This window comes from Petaurus breviceps, unplaced genomic scaffold (genome assembly GCF_028583685.1).
Source record: "Petaurus breviceps papuanus isolate PSGF00001 unplaced genomic scaffold, PetGlider_PUasm1.0 188, whole genome shotgun sequence".
NCBI classification, from domain to species: Eukaryota; Metazoa; Chordata; class Mammalia; order Diprotodontia; family Petauridae; genus Petaurus; species Petaurus breviceps.
This window is the reverse complement of record NW_027185804.1, coordinates 8,034,220-8,049,953: the sequence shown is the minus strand read 5'-3', so window position 1 is coordinate 8,049,953 and position 15,734 is coordinate 8,034,220. Positions and strand designations below refer to the sequence as shown.

The 15,734-nt window shown below is 41.5% G+C and overlaps 1 protein-coding gene across 1 annotated transcript in view; it reads right to left on the bottom strand.

The window, feature by feature from the left end:
* Positions 1-11,636, bottom strand: part of TEAD1 (TEA domain transcription factor 1) — a 403,944-nt gene extending 392,308 nt beyond the window's left edge. Inside the window, exon 1 of the mRNA XM_069091245.1 lies at positions 11,492-11,636. The gene's annotated coding sequence lies outside the window, so the exon portion shown is untranslated. The remainder of the gene's footprint in view (positions 1-11,491) is intronic.
* Positions 11,637-15,734: the final 4,098 nt, after the last annotated feature.

Here is a 15,734-nt window from a genome sequence, read left to right as displayed (position 1 = left end):
CCTACTCCACAATACAGGACTCTTTTGAGACCCTGTAATTGGGATGAGTACCCTTTACATCCTTTAATAAGGATCCACTGGAGGGCAAGTCTGGTGGCAGCAGCCTTGGTGATTCCAACTCCTGTAACATGTATTAAAGTTATTGTAGGGCAGCTAGGAAGCCTCATCTTCTAGAGTTCAAATCCAGCCTCAGGCACTTACTAGCTGTATGACCCTGGGCAAGTCTCTTAACCCCATTTGCTTCAGTTCTTCATGAGTAAAATAAACTGGAGAAAGAAATGGCAAACCACTCCAGTACCATTGCCAAGAATCCCCCAAATGGGTCACGAAAGAGTTGGACACAACTGAGAAAAGACTGAACAACACACCCACAGTCAGCCAGGACAAGAAGCCACATTACTTGGGAGGGCTGTTCCTGTAAGACAGTGCCACCGATACCCTGCACAGCAAGGTCATCTGCAGACTCGATGTGTAGCCTCCCAAGATCAGCACTCAGTGGGATGTCTAAGCTCTGGTCTGCACATTTAAAACCAAGCCCCATCACTCCATAGCTGAGTCTCATGCATTCACTTCATACTCTGGGTCTGAACTCCTAGACTCAATTGCCCCAGTCACGTTATGACTATGATAGCATTACCTTCTGGTGCCCCTTTTGAGAGACAGAGAGAGAGAGATGAGAGAGAGAAACAAGAGAGAGACAGAGGAAAAAAAACAGAGACAGACAGACAGAGAGAGAGAGATGAGAGAGAACAAGAGGGAGACAGAGAGAGAAACAGAGACAGACATAGAGAGACCGAGAGAATAGCCTTGATGAGATGGACAAACTTTTCTTTGTGGTAATGAAGGTTCAAGAGTGCTAAGAGCTTAGACAGCAACTTCTGAAGGATCTGCAAGGGAGAGTTAGGGTCCAATTTGCTGCCACAGCATGAAACAGTAAAGTGTATTAAAATGTGTTACATTGGTTAATATTGGTTCAATTAGATAAAAGTTGCCAGTTTCTATGAGGGGCAAATGTTCCTTGATACATGATGGGTATCTTTTATGGGGCCCATCAAGGGATTAGCACTTATGTCAGGGAATAAGTGTGTGTGCATCTGGGTGGTTTAATGGTAAGAACACATATGTACATATGTGATTCAATGTTAGAAAGTATATGGGGATTAAAGCAAAGTTCTGTGCTTTGGCCATAGACTTGATATTTTTTGGAAAGACTCAAACAATGAATAGGGCCCTGGGAAAACGTGGCCTGGCTATGAAGTTGGTTTTCTGATCCGTTTTTTTTTTTCACTTGGCTTTTTTTCTTCCCTACATCTATGATTTCATTGTATAGAGAATTCCTGGCATGAAAATGCTAATCGCAACTCACAAATATGTGGGGCTTTTCATGCGTAGTATCTTTGATCCTTATAACAACCTTACTATTTACATTTTACTGAGGAGGAAATTGAGACTAAAAGAGGTTGAAGGATTTATCCAGGATCTAAATGTCTGAGGTGGAATTTGAACACATGTTCTCCTACCCTAAATTCAGACTCTATCCAACTCTTTGTGATTTAATGTTAAGAGACAACACACACACGCACACATGTGCCTACATACATGTAGATAAGTATAGATGTGCATTGTGAGAAAGAGTGGTTCAGTGGGAAAGATCACTGGGTCTGAAGTCAAGGAAACATCCATCAACATGCCTGTTCTGACACTGATAGCTGTGTGACTTTTTTTTTGGAGGGCAATTGGGGTTAAGTAACTTGCCCAAGGTTGCATGGCTAGTTTGTGTGTGTGTGTGTGTGTGTGTGTGTGTGTGTTAAGTGTCTGAGGCCAGATCCTAACTCAGGTCCTTCTGACTCCGGGGCCAGCACTCTACTCACTGTGCCATCCAGCCTCCCCAAAGTAGCTGTGTGACTTTGAATCTCAGTTTTCTCAATTGTTAAATGGGGACATAAAACCTGATTTCATAGGGTTGTTGTGGGAAAAGTGCTTTGTTAAATATAAAGGACTATGGCAAGGTAAGCTATTATCTAGAGCTTAGTGGTGGAAAAATATGTACATCTATGTCTCTTAATGTTCGAGAATTTATGTATGTGGAATTGTAGTTCCACGGACAGAACATGCTTGAGCATTTTAAGAAGCTGTAGTTTTGACCATGCTGTCTCCTTCCAATACTGATCACAACATGCCTGTTCCTCCTGAGGCTGTCTTTGTGGGCTGTGGTGGCCAAAAATTCTTTATCCTGTGGCAGACCTGGTGATAAGTCTTTGAACCTAACAACACTAACCTTAAGTGACAGATATTCTATAAAGGGAGATATGTTGCCCAGAGTATGAAGACTGAGCATGGGACCCTTCCATCTTCTGCCTCAAAAGTCTGTCTCATTATCCCCAATGTCCTCCCATGGATGCAAGTAGCTACAAATCATGGAAGCTCAGGACCCCTGAAATTATAGGTGCCCTGATTACCACTAGTGTGTAAGAGATATAAAAAGACTTTATCTGGGACCTGGAGGACTACAGAAGGATATCAGCTGGTCACATAGACAGGGCAAGGGGAAATGACTGGACAGCCCATGGGGGGCCTGGTCATTATGAGATACACTGGAGCCGGATGTAGAGTCTGAGGATGGGCATGGCCATTGGTGCTGATGCTTTCCCCTTTGGACCAATGGCCTTGCCTCCCTCCCTGTAGCTGAACCCTCCTGTGTGGGTTGTCTCCTCCAATTAGAATATTGGCTTTTTAATAGCACACACTGCCTTCTTTTTTCATATATCCTGTGCTTAACACAGTAGGTGCTTAATAAATGTGTTTTCACGGTTTCATTCTGGTACTGGGATTAAAAGAGATTCCCAAAGAAGCAGTCAATCCAGAAACATTTATCAAGCGCCTACTTGATAGGACAAGCATATGGGGGTGTATGGAGACTAGCACCTCCTGTACGAAGGCTTGTTGAATCCCTTTCAGGGCTTCTCATCCACCTTTGGTGTCCACCTTCACCAAACTCTCATCTGTGGTTCTAAGTAGCTGTAGCATGCAGAAAGATCACAGCCTAGTAAACCATCTGGGCAGACAGGCTAAATCATGTTAAGGGTATCTGACAGGCCTCAAATGGGTCGGTGAGCTGGGGGTAGGGTGTCTACCCCAAGCATGTGAAGACTTCCCCTGACAGAATGGATGGATGAGAACAATTTGTCCCTCCAATGGCCACGAAGGCAGCTGATGCAGCTGCCGTGGAACACTCAGAGCTTGGTTAGACATCTAAGACACCAAGGTCATCCATTGCGTTCCAGGGATCACCAGTCTTCCTGACTTCTCTCTTGCCATTGAATGCTGATGACTCAGGAAGAGAGAGTGAGGCTGACGACTTCGTGCAACTGCCTCACTTACATCCAATTCACATACAAGTCAAGACAGCATCCATGATGTCACTGACCCTCTTCCAAAGAAAAAAGGATGACCAAATAACATATTGCCAGACACCATACTAAGCACCAGTAATAAAAATACAAAGTGAGATAGTGCCTGTCCTCAGGAAGCTTACATTCCACATTAAGGGGAACAGTAGACAGGGGAAAAAAGTATTGGTTTGGGGGTGGGTGAGTCACAGGCATGAGAGAAGTTGGACCTTAGGGTGGTCCATTCATATGCCCTTTCTAGAAGCAATGGTAGACAAGGAGGTATATAAAAATGTGGTAATAATAACTAGTATTGATAAAGTTTTTAAGGTTTGGAAAGCATATATTATATATCATCTGATCCTTACAACTACCCTAGGAAGGATGTTCTGTTATTATTCTCATTTTATAGATGAGGAAACTAGATCTGGGAGAGGTTAAATTACTTGCCCAGGGTCACACAGCAAATAAGTAGGATTTGAACTCGGGTCTTCTTGACTCCCAAGTCCAGGGCTCTTGCCAAATGCAAGAAATCAAATGAAGTAAAATATAAAGCATTTGGCAACAGGGCCTGGAACAGAGCAGGTCCTTAATAAATGCTTATTTCCCCTTCCCCAAACCACATAGCTGTCTCCCTTTCAGGGGGCAGGGCAGATAGCAAGATGACTGTATGCCTTCCAGGACTATATACAGGGACTAGATATACACACTAACATACACACATACATATGTGTATAATATATGCACACATGTGTAAATGTAGATGTGTGTGTACACACACGTATATGTATACAGTCATTAACTAATCAAGATAGATAGCTAAAATGAAACAACTGGTGACAAAGTCCCCCCAGGGATGAGAGGCCTGTTATCTAGACATTGAGATCAGGATTTAAGAAAGAAGCTGGGCACGAGTGATAGAACACACACTTGTGGTTTAATTCAAGAAAACCTACATCTGAACATATGCCATTTGGTGGAAAAATTCCAGGAGAAATGAGCATGAATGAAGGAAGAAACAGTTCTGCTTCATGACAATCCATGGAGACAGGAACGGGGAATAAAGGTGGAATTCTTTTGAAGAAGATTCGGCTATTGCAGCTTAGATCACTGCAAGCCCCATAAAAACTCCAACTGGTCCCAAGCCAAGACTGACACAAATGGAATTCTGGGTTGAAGTTTGAAAAGCGTCTGATGAAAAGTGTCTCCTTACTCCCTGGTAGAGCCCAGGTAAACACTGAAATCTAAATCCCAGGAGTTCTGGCAATCAAGGCTTGGATCAGCAGCAGTGATAAAATTGCTCAAATTCTGACTTTCCTTAGCCTCTGACAGAAACACACCAAAGCAGATGCGGAGTTTCTGGGATTGAGAAATCCCTGAATCACCGTTTCCCCACCCTAATCTCCAGGAATAAGAATTTGGAGCTACCCTCCCCCAATAAGATTCTACTCAACTCAGCCAAGAAATGAATGAATGAAAATGCATCCTAAGTGTTTATTATGTGCCAAGCATTGAAGATACAAACACAGAAGCAAGGAGAATTCTTGTCCTCAACGTTCTAATAGAGGGAGACAACATATTTAGGGCTGTGGCGTCCTTTTGGTTTGGAAAGTTATAAGGATGGCGAATGCAGGCATAAGGTAGAGATTAACATGTCTTTTCCAGTGGCAACAGCAATATTATTTTGATTATAGTTCCAACTTTGGAAGGCTGAGGAAGTGGGACTGAGGGTATGCATGTGGGAGCGAGGAAGCTGGTGGGGAGATTTCCAGGGGACAGAATGAAGCATTGTAGGAGCCCTTCTAGATATAGTAGGCCACATAAGGCAGAAATTAATGGGTCTCTCCCTTCTCCAATGCATCATTTGCTCAATTGTCAAAATCAACAGGTATGATTGGGTCACTTCCTTATTCAAAACACCTTCAAGAAATTCTTATTGTCTATACAAAATAAAATACCAACTCCATAATCTGGGCGTTAAGCTCCCTCCACAATTTGGCTTTATCTTACTTCACTACTCACCAATTCGTTCCTTTTATTTTCCAGCCAAACTTGGAATACTAGCTTGTTCTTGCATTCAACAGACCTTCTTCTACCTCCATACACTCCCACAAGCTGTCCCTGTGCCTGGAATGCACTCTCTCCTCTTTGCTTTTCTGAATTCTCCTCTTTGAAAATTCACCTTTGGGGCTCTCTCCTTTAAGAACTTTCTCTGACTTCCTAAGGTAAAAGTATTCTCTCTCCTTCAAATTTTCTTCTCCCCCCCACCAAAATGTTTTATTGATATACTTTTTTCTCCTATATTAATATCATGATCATAACTCCCCTTCTTCCTATCACCCCAAAAAACCTTTTTCCCCTAACAAAGCAGAACAAAATAAATGCACACATTGCTGATGTCTTAAAATGTATGCCTCATTCTGCACCAATCATCCACCACCTCCCTTCTGCTTCACCATCAAGCCCTCTAATATTAGGATTGGTCGCTGCATTCCTCAAATATTCTTAGATAATTTTGTGTGGCTCTCTCCTCTGCATTCATCACATTTTATATTATATTGTGCTTATCTGTGTATGCCTCATGTCCCTTCTCCCTGTATAATCATCATTCTCTCAATAATGTAAAGACTGATTTTTTTTTTAATCTTGGAGTCTCACCACCTAAGTCAGAGCCCTGTACAAAATAGGTGCTTTATAAATGACCATTTGGTTTGAATTGCTGAATTGAAGTTAGAGTAGAACAGGCAAAGGTCCTAAGAATTCAGTGATTCTTTGAACCCTTTCAAATCCTGACAATCTCTAGATTGGGTTCCTTCCTCTTCACAGGTCCTTTCAACTCTCAGCCTACATGGCCCTCTGAGTGAAACAGGTAGAAATGACAGGTGACATCTACAATGCTGGGAATGGCCTCAGTTATTGTGAGCCAAGACTGGTTGGAAATTTCTCCATCGTGGAGAAGCAATGAGGTGGTGGACTTGTGCAGAGAACGAGATGTTAGAGGGGTAACAGGCCAGAACCTCATCCTCAAGATAGGTGAAAAATGCTGCCCACAGGAAAGACCCTGCTTCAGGATTGATGGAAGCAGATTTTACCAGAGCTTGGACTAACACATCTCTTAGGACAAGCCCCAGTCAGTAGCTCAGCAAAATTGGAAGAGCCCCTGCTGGCCAGTGAATGAAGGAGGGTAATCTTGCTACAAGAAGCTGACGATACATGGAAAGACTTAACAAGAAAATAACTCACATCTGGGAAGTACAGCTTATAAAGCAGTAGTAGGTAATGAGGTGCATTAGAGAGGGCGCTGGTCAGGAGCAGATCTGAGTTCAAATCCTTGACCTGACATTTACTGTGTGCTCATGGGCAAACCAACTCACATAATACATCGAGAGCTGGAAAGGACATTGGAGGCTATGTTGTCCAACCTCTTCATTTTACAGATGAGGAAATTGGGATACAGAGAGGTTAAGGTTAGCAGAACTGGGAAGAGAACCTAGGTCTGACTTCAAATTTAGCATTTCCACCACTGTACTATGCCGTCTGACTTGACCTCCCTTACCCTTAGTTTCCTCATCTGTTAAACGGGGAGAACTCTACTTATGTTATCAATCTCCTAGGGTTGTAAGGAAAATGCTTTTAAAAATATTTAACATATTCCAATATTAAATATTCTGATTATATTCTAATGAATCTATGCTCTCATATTCAACAATGCATGTCAAACCCATTCCTGGTTACCTGTTTTATATGACTTTTCCATGGCCTTCCAGAAATTCATCACAAGGGGTACCACTTGAATGCTTATGGAATATGTCCATCAATTATCAATAATAAAATATCAATAATCAATTATCCCTCACACTCAGGATTAAACAGGTTATCTTCCTTTCAATTGTACATTACTTTGATGGCATCCTGTCTTCTGCTGTTCCTGCAGAATTCCTGGTTTGCATTGGGTTAGACCCTACTCACATCCGCCTTGTTTCTCTCCATTGAGGGGGAGATTCTCATCTTCCACTGCTCAGAGATCATAGGGTTCCGAAATTTACAGGAAAAATATTGGTATTATTTTAAAAGATAGGTTTTGTTTCCAGGAGAAGCTTGAGGTTATTAAAGGAATTCTGCAATTTTTCTGAAGTCAACCTGAACCACTTTTTTTCCCCTTTTGATTAATTCTGGATCCAACTCCTTGTCCATTTGAACATATTCCTGGTATGTTGGTGTGCAACCTCTATAAAGTGCCCATCCAATTATGTGTAACCGTTTGGACAACAGGTATCTTTCATCCTCTTGATTTTCCCCATGTGATCATTAAGTCAAACTATCTTGAGTGATTATAGATCTCATTCAGAAGATCTGCAATGTTCCAATGTAATCAGCACAATTTGTGTGTGTGTGGATAACTTTCAAGGAATCTGATACGATGTTGAGAAATGCATGGGACACACCTCATTGGAGGACAGTTTGTATTTACTCTGTTGAATCACATGCTTTAAAAATAATATTCAACAAACAATAAATGCAGTGGGATTTTGTACTCTCTACACCTTTTGGTCAATTGTGTGATGGTAAAGACATGCTCACCCGTGGAATATCACTTGTGAAAGTCTATAGAAATGTGAGCTATTATTTCTTCTTTGAGACCCCCCCCCCCCAGGATGGCAACCCAGGGATTATCTTAATTTTTCAGATAAAACTGAGGTTCCAAAAGGGTGCCTCTTGCCTAATGTCACACAACTCATAAATAGCAGAATTTATTAAGACCCAGGTCTTATATCTTTGTTTTTTTGCCTTTTGGAGGGCAATTGGGGTTAAGTAACTTGCCCAAGGTTACACGGCTCGTTTTTTGTGTGGGTGTTAAGTGTCTCAGGCCAGAACTGAACTCGGGTCCTCCCGACTCCAGGGCCGGCACTTTACTCACTGCGCCACCTAGACGCCCCCAAGGTCTTATGTCTTAAAACCTCATGTTCTTTCCACTGTGCCATGCTGCCTCTTTCAACAGAGGCTCAGAAAGCGGCATCTTTCTGAAAATAAATCTCCCAGAGCTATCCCTTGCAGATATCCCTCCAAGAGGGTATAAGGGCCCATGGAGCTTCCTGCGTACTTATTGGAAATTCTTCCAATAAGCATAACTCTGACAGAAGAGATGACTCTGATGAGGGGAGGCAAAGAGTCACGATATTAAACAATGGGGACTGTGGAATAGTGAGTACTCTGCAAAATTCCCAGATTAGGACTGAGACGTTTCAATGGATATTCTAGCTTGTTCAACCCTCAAAGAATCTACTTGAGCCTTATTGAACCCTCTCCCTGGTCCCGAAGTCTAAAATTACTCTAAGGCAAGGGTTCTCAATATTTTTTGTATTATGTCTTGTATTATTTTTCATAATCTAGTAAAGTTTATGGTACTTTTCTCAGAATAATGCATTAATTAATATTAAATCAAATAATTAATACTAAATTAATTTAAAAATAAAATAAATTAAAATATGTAGGACTAAAAAGGAAAACAATTATATTGAAATATTGTTTACTATCTATCTAGACTCCAGGTGAAGAACACCTACTCTAAGTACTCCCCTAATTCACCAAGGAAATCAGAATAATGGCAAGCTCATGACCCATTGTTTTCCTTGCCCAAGACTGGGGGTGGGGGAGTGAGATTTGGGGCTGGCAATAGAATAGCAAAAGGTCCATGAGAGCACTAGTAATACAAAGGAGAGGCTTAAAACAGAAATAACCTGGATTTTAGCCATCAGGAGTGAAAAGGTCTTAGGATCACATAGGATTATAGATTTAAAGGTGGAGGGAATCTAGAGTCCATAAATGGTCCAACCTTTTTACTTTACAGATGAGCAGCTGATTCCCAGAGAAGTTAAGGGACTTGTCCAGTCATAAGTCATACATATGATACTAAGTATCAGAGCCAGGATTTAAACCCAGATCTTCTGTCTCCAAATGGATGTGATGCATTTTGCAGTGGTTACTATGGATATGACCAGTGGCACAGTGAGATGGTCAGTGCTTATTTTTATTTCAGTCATGTAACTGACTTGGGATGTTCAAATGTTATTGGAGATAAATAGTGGGCCAAAGGAAGAGGCACAGTCCTAGGATAAGTCACTATTCTGCTATTATTTTTTCATATTTAAATGTTCTGCAAGGTGGATAAAATAATAGCTTTTTGTTATTATTTATCTCCATCCTCAGCCTCTCTGGACTTGCTATAGAATAGATCATCTCTTTGCCACAACTCCCATATTCATCTCTGTAAATCCCTTCTGTCCTCTTCATTTAGTTTTCCCAAATCATTCCGCCTCATCTCAGGTGAAGGTGATTGCTTCTTTCCTTAAATTGCTCATTGCATTTTTTTTTCCAGGTTCTCACCATCTTGTTAGGTCAGCACTTCCCATCTGTAGTCCAGGTAGCTGGACTTGCTCCCCTTTCTCTAAACCTGATACTAAGTCATTTTGTTTATTCATCCTCATCCTTAGAAGTATAGGGATTTGTTCTGATATTTCCATGTGCATTGTTAAAATTTCAATATCTTTCTTATGAGACAATTAGCTCTGAGCCCCTCATCCCAGTTTAGATTTTTTTCCCCCAATAGATGTTTGGTCATCTCTCTATAGCAAACACCCAAATTTTAATTTAAATTCAATTGTTTCTTTGGACTTAAATTCAAATATTTATTTGGGTTTAAATAAATATGCACAAATAAACATCAATATTACTGGCTATGCCATTTACTTACAGCATAACAATAAAACTTACATAAATAGTTATTTGTAATATATCAACTGTGAGAAAGAGCACAGCCAAAGTCACCTCCAACCATCACTCTAACTCCTGATTTCTTCATTCTGGAAACAGTGCCACCATTCAGTTCTCTCAGTATACCAATTAAAGTCTTTTCCCAAGAATTATCTTCCTATTTCTTCCCAAGTTAAGGGCTAATCCTAATTCTATCTGTTCTTTTTCTCAATTCTCTCTTTAGCCATCATAGTTAGCAATATTTCTAGAAAAACTAAATTCTATCCCTTCACAAACTTATCACAGAATGATAATTAAACCATCAGTTCAAGCTTCCATTACTTCATAAAGATACAGCACCAGGATATATATAGTCTCTTTAGGAAAGGCTGTTCAGTGAAGCTAGTGTTATACATGTATTTTTATGCAAGTACTTCCCTCTTCATTAGATTATAAACTCCTGGAAGGCAAAAGTTATGTCTTTTTCCCTCTTTGTATCCCTGGCACCAAATATAACATCTTGCATATAAAAGATGCTTGATAAATGTTTATCAATTTGAATTGAAATGAAATTCATTGAAACATCTGAAGGAAATCTCAGTTGAGGGAGAGGAGATTAGAGAAATAATCCCAGCCCAAGAAAGAAAAAAGGATTTTATAATCTCACTAATTGGGTAGTATAGTGAATAGAGTGTCTGCCTGGAGTCAGAAGACTGGAGTTCAAATTCAGTTTACTAGCTGTGTGGCCCCAGGCAAGTCACTTAACCCTGTTTGCCTCAGTTTCCTCATCTGTAAAATGAGCTGGAGAAGGAAATGGCAAGCTACTCTAGTATCTTTGCCAAGAAACCCCTCAAAATGGGGCCATGAAGAGTCAGACATGCCTGAAAAACAACTAAACACATACAAAGAAGCCTTATAACTGAAGACAGAGGGAGGAAGGGGAGTATTCATGTCATTTTTAGTTCTGAAGCTCAGACAGCCACAGGCCATAACCACTCAAGACACAATTATTTGCTGTGGACTGATCATTGGTCCTTTTGGAGACGTTTCCTTGGAGGCAAATGGAAGGTGTGGGGTGCAGAGATCCTTTCTTTTTTTGTCTTTCTATCTCCAGCACTTAAAAGAGTGACTAGCACATGTATTGGGTGTTGAATTGGATTAAATAGAATTCTTGGCAAAACAGCCTTCTGGATCACAAACCTCAGACAATTCACAGCACATCCCTATGAGTAAGACTTCCTGAGGGAAGTCCCATACAGCTTAAGGAGACCCAGAAGCAGAGTAGGAAATTTATCCAAGAGCACCTAAACTCCAGACACTTTACTGCTTTTTTATTAAAAAAAAAATCTCACCTGGTTTTCCTGTTTCCTCTTCTTCCAAAACACAGCTGCATAATCACAGGATAAGTGACTGACCAACCAAAAAGACAAACCCAGGGCTCCCCTCCCTCGCTCCCCCTCTCTTGATACATTGCCTGCAGGCATTCTGCAAATGAGAAAGGGGCCTGTGCTCTTCTAGAGATTATTGGCATCAACTGCTGTCTTTCCGCCCCCACAGCTCAGCTACCTTGTTTTCCAGATTGTTCACACTCCAGATGAGTTCACACAACAAACAGCCAAAAGTATGCATAAAGGCCTTTGCTGGACACTTGACATATCTTACTTGTGGGGAAGGAAGTTTTGGGGCAGCTTGACCCCTGGTGTTTGACTCTGAATTCCAGACAAAGGCTAGTCTGTAGTAGCTGCAAATACAGTCTGATAGTCATTTAGAGAACTCTACCCTTGGAGACTGCTTGGCCCCAGATGTTGGTGTTTCAAGCCAAAAAATCTGCCTCTGGACCTTGTATTGTGCTTAATTCTCTCAAAGAAACCACTGTCTGATACTCAGAGGATGAAGAACACTTTGCCCTTGGTTCACAGAATCACAGAATGTCAGAGCACTGGGGGACCTTAGACAACATCAATCCCAACCTCCTTGCTTAACAAATGCAAAAACTGGGGCTCAAAGGGGTTAAGGGATTTGTCCGTAGTTACATAGCTTCAGTAATTGAGCTCAGTCCTCTCTCCAGGTCCAGCACTCTCCACCATGCCCTATACATCTTGACAGGCAACTTGGTGTAGTGCTGCATCTGACCTGGGTTCTCCGAATTAGTCCTTGTTAGATCTTGGGCAAAACATTTCATCTTTCTGTGCCTTGGTTTCCTCACCTGTAAATTTAAGGTGTTGGGTCCTTTCTAGTTCTATATTTCTGATCCAATTATCCTATCCAGCTCAGTCATACTTCCTCTCTCCTCTCATCCTCCTTTGCAGCAACCTCTGGACTCCCAGAACTATCTTCCTATTCTTTTTCATTCTCATAGTTCTAGAAGAAACCCTCTCTAAGCACTCTCTTCAGGAACCGGCATATTCCATTCCCTCCTTCTCCGTCTAGCCCTTCCCTCTGCTCCTATCCCTCCATATCCCCTCCTCTGTTGAAGTTCACTCAATCTTCCCATATCATCCTATCCAGATACTCAATGCTGCCACACATCAGGCTCCAGGACATTCTCCCTCCTTTCTCATGGAGTTTGTGCCTGACCCACAGTCTTCCTTTCCACCTCACTCCTGCCTTCATCCTTGGAAACTTCAATATGCAAAACACAAACATTTATTAAGCACCTATTATGTGTCAGGCATAGGGCTAGGGATTGGGGATATAAACGCAAAAAAAGGAAAAAATCCCTACTCGGACATATTCATGTGAATGTCCCTTCAAACACTTTTGGCCTCACAGGTTATCACTCTTCACCTCCATCTCCAGTAGACTATAAGCTCCTTGAGGACAATAACTCCTTTTCATTTCATCTTTGTATAGTTAGCACTCAACACAATGCTTCATAAAGTGTAAGCATTTAATAATTTAATAAATGTAATTATTTAGTTAATAAATTTTTTGTTGAATTAATGGCTCTGTACGTCACTCACCCATAGGGGTAGTTATACCTCTAGGATCCTGAACTCTGAATCCTTCTCTCTGATTATAATCCTTCCATTTCTCCATTTACCTCACTCTTCTTAAATCTTGTCTTTTTACTCACCACAGCCTCTAGTCTCTTCTTGTCTCTCTATTCTCCCAGTCCTTCACTTTGGTTCTACTTTCTCTTTCCTCCCTTCACAGCCTTGACCCTGCAGTTGCCCAGTTTGACAAGGCGTAGACCTTCACCATGGACTCTTATTGACTCAACTTCTTGCTATTTATGTCTTGCCAGTCCTCAGCTCTCGGTCCCCTCCGCCATCTTCCTTTTCCACTCCAACTGCCCAGTTGCTGAGCACTGCTGGAACTTCCTCAATTTTGTCCAAAGGGCTTATTACCAAGTCATACTATTTTTTACCTCAACTAGACCATTGCTTATATATGGCAATTCTTTTATTCACCTCCAAATGACTAACACAATTCTCAAAGCAATGATTCCAAACCTCATCCCCTAATGCCATCACGACCCCCTATTTCTCTTCTCTTTCTTTCTACAAAAATCAAAGACTATCCATCAGGATGGTAGCCCAACCTCCCAGCACCCAATTTCTTAACCTTGTAGTTATCTTTGCTCTTCCTCATCCCAACCCCTATCCAATTCCAATTAATTTCTAAGTCCTGTCAATTCCACCTCCACAATTTTTACATTTAACCCCTTTTTTTCCCAATGACATCACTACCACCATGGTTCCAACCCTTATCCTCACCTGACTTTATTTTTATACCAACATGCTTACTGGTCTTCATGCCTGTTATTTTCCCCTCTGCAATAAACCCTTCACATAGCTACTGAAATATTAGTACTAAGGTACTGGTCACTTCCCTGCTCAAAACTCTTCAGTGGCTCCCAAGTGTTGCTAGGATGAAATCCGAACTCCTTAACCCAACATTTAAGACTCTCCAAAATCTGATGCCAACCTACACATTCATCCTTATTTCCATCACTCCCTTTTAGACACTCAAAAGATCCAAGAAAACTGGACTTGTACTTCAATCTGCCATAGAAAGTGAGTATGGATTAGGGCAGGTTCAGCATCCCTGCAAAGAAAAATAGATTTGAGGTCAGAAAGCCTGGATTCAGATATAGATTCCACCTTTTACTAGGTAAAGCCACTTTCTCCAGGCCTCCGTTTCCCTATATGCAAAATTAGAGACCGCCTGGCTTGAACTCCTAAAGCCCATTTCCATTCTGAATCCTTTATCCTAATTTGTGCCCCCTGTCTCTTGTGCTTGAAATGCACAGCCCCATCTTTCCGAATTCTCACCTTTAAGGCTCAGCTGACTCAGCTGACTTCCATGAAGCCATCCTTGATCACCCAGATATTAGCACCATGATTAGAACACTTTGTCTCATCTCTCTTTTGCCTTCTTTTGTCCCTACCTCATCTGTGTATCATATCCCTCCAGGAATCAGGATCAAGCATTTATTAAGCAGTGGCTTCAAAGGCATGGACTGGTTTTTGGATGTATTTAGTTGTTGTTATTATTTTTTTTTTTGGTAACCCCAGCACTCAGCTCAATCCCTGGAATATGTTGTTGTTCATGTTATTTAGCCATTTTTTCAGTCATGTCTGACTCTTCGTGACTCCATTTGAGGTTTTCTTGGCAATGACATTGGCGTGGTTTGACATTTCCTTCTCCAGCTCATTTTACAGATGAGGAAACTGAGGCAAACAGGGTGAAGTGACTTGCCCAGGGTCACACAGGTAAAGTCAGATTTGAACTCAGGAAGATGAGTCTTCCTGACTTGAAGCTTGGTGCTCTATCCACTGTGCCACCTAGCTGCCTTTCCTGGCACATAGTAGGTACTAAATGACTATCTGTCATTAAATTGAGCTATTTGTTATTGAATTGAATTGAGGATAATTTCTAGTGCCAATCCCTTTGGAAGACATCAAAAGTGACTTTAGGCCCAGACTGAGGAAGTCTAAAGTTATTTGGGGTGCCCTGCTGCTGGTGAGGGAACACTTCTGGACAATGTGCTCAGCCTGTCTGTGGCATGGGTCACACTAGATGCTCTCAGAACTCCTTTCCAGCTTGAGATTCTTCTATAAAATGCAGAAGAGGGGCTGCTGAGAGCCACAGTTCCAATTCTGCTATCAGTTACATTGTCCAAACTTCCTGGAGAGAAAATGGGGTGAGCTTCCAGGTGTTTGCATAAACCACTGCTCTCTAATTTTCCGTTTCCAGTATGTTGTTTCTGCTCTGAAGCTCAAGACCCAAAATACTCACAATGCAAGAAGCAGAGACATTGTGCTTTGACACCACAATAAACCTGCCAGAGAGTGTTTCTTCCGTGTCTTCTGGAGGCTCCATTGAGTCACATTGGTCATAAAATCGCAGAATTTACAATTGGTAAGGGCCTCGAAGGGCACCTAGTCCGAGTCTCCTAATCTTGAGCCTGAAGAAAAAACCAAGATGCAGACAAGCCAAAGCCACTCAAGGAGAATCAGAGCCGTGATTCAGACCCAGTCTGTGGGTTCAAGACTTGGACTTGCAAAAGTAGACACAGCTGGGATGATCCATTGTGTGGTGAAAAGAGTGCCGGACCAGGAGTTGTTAGAAGGTCCAGATTGAAATCCT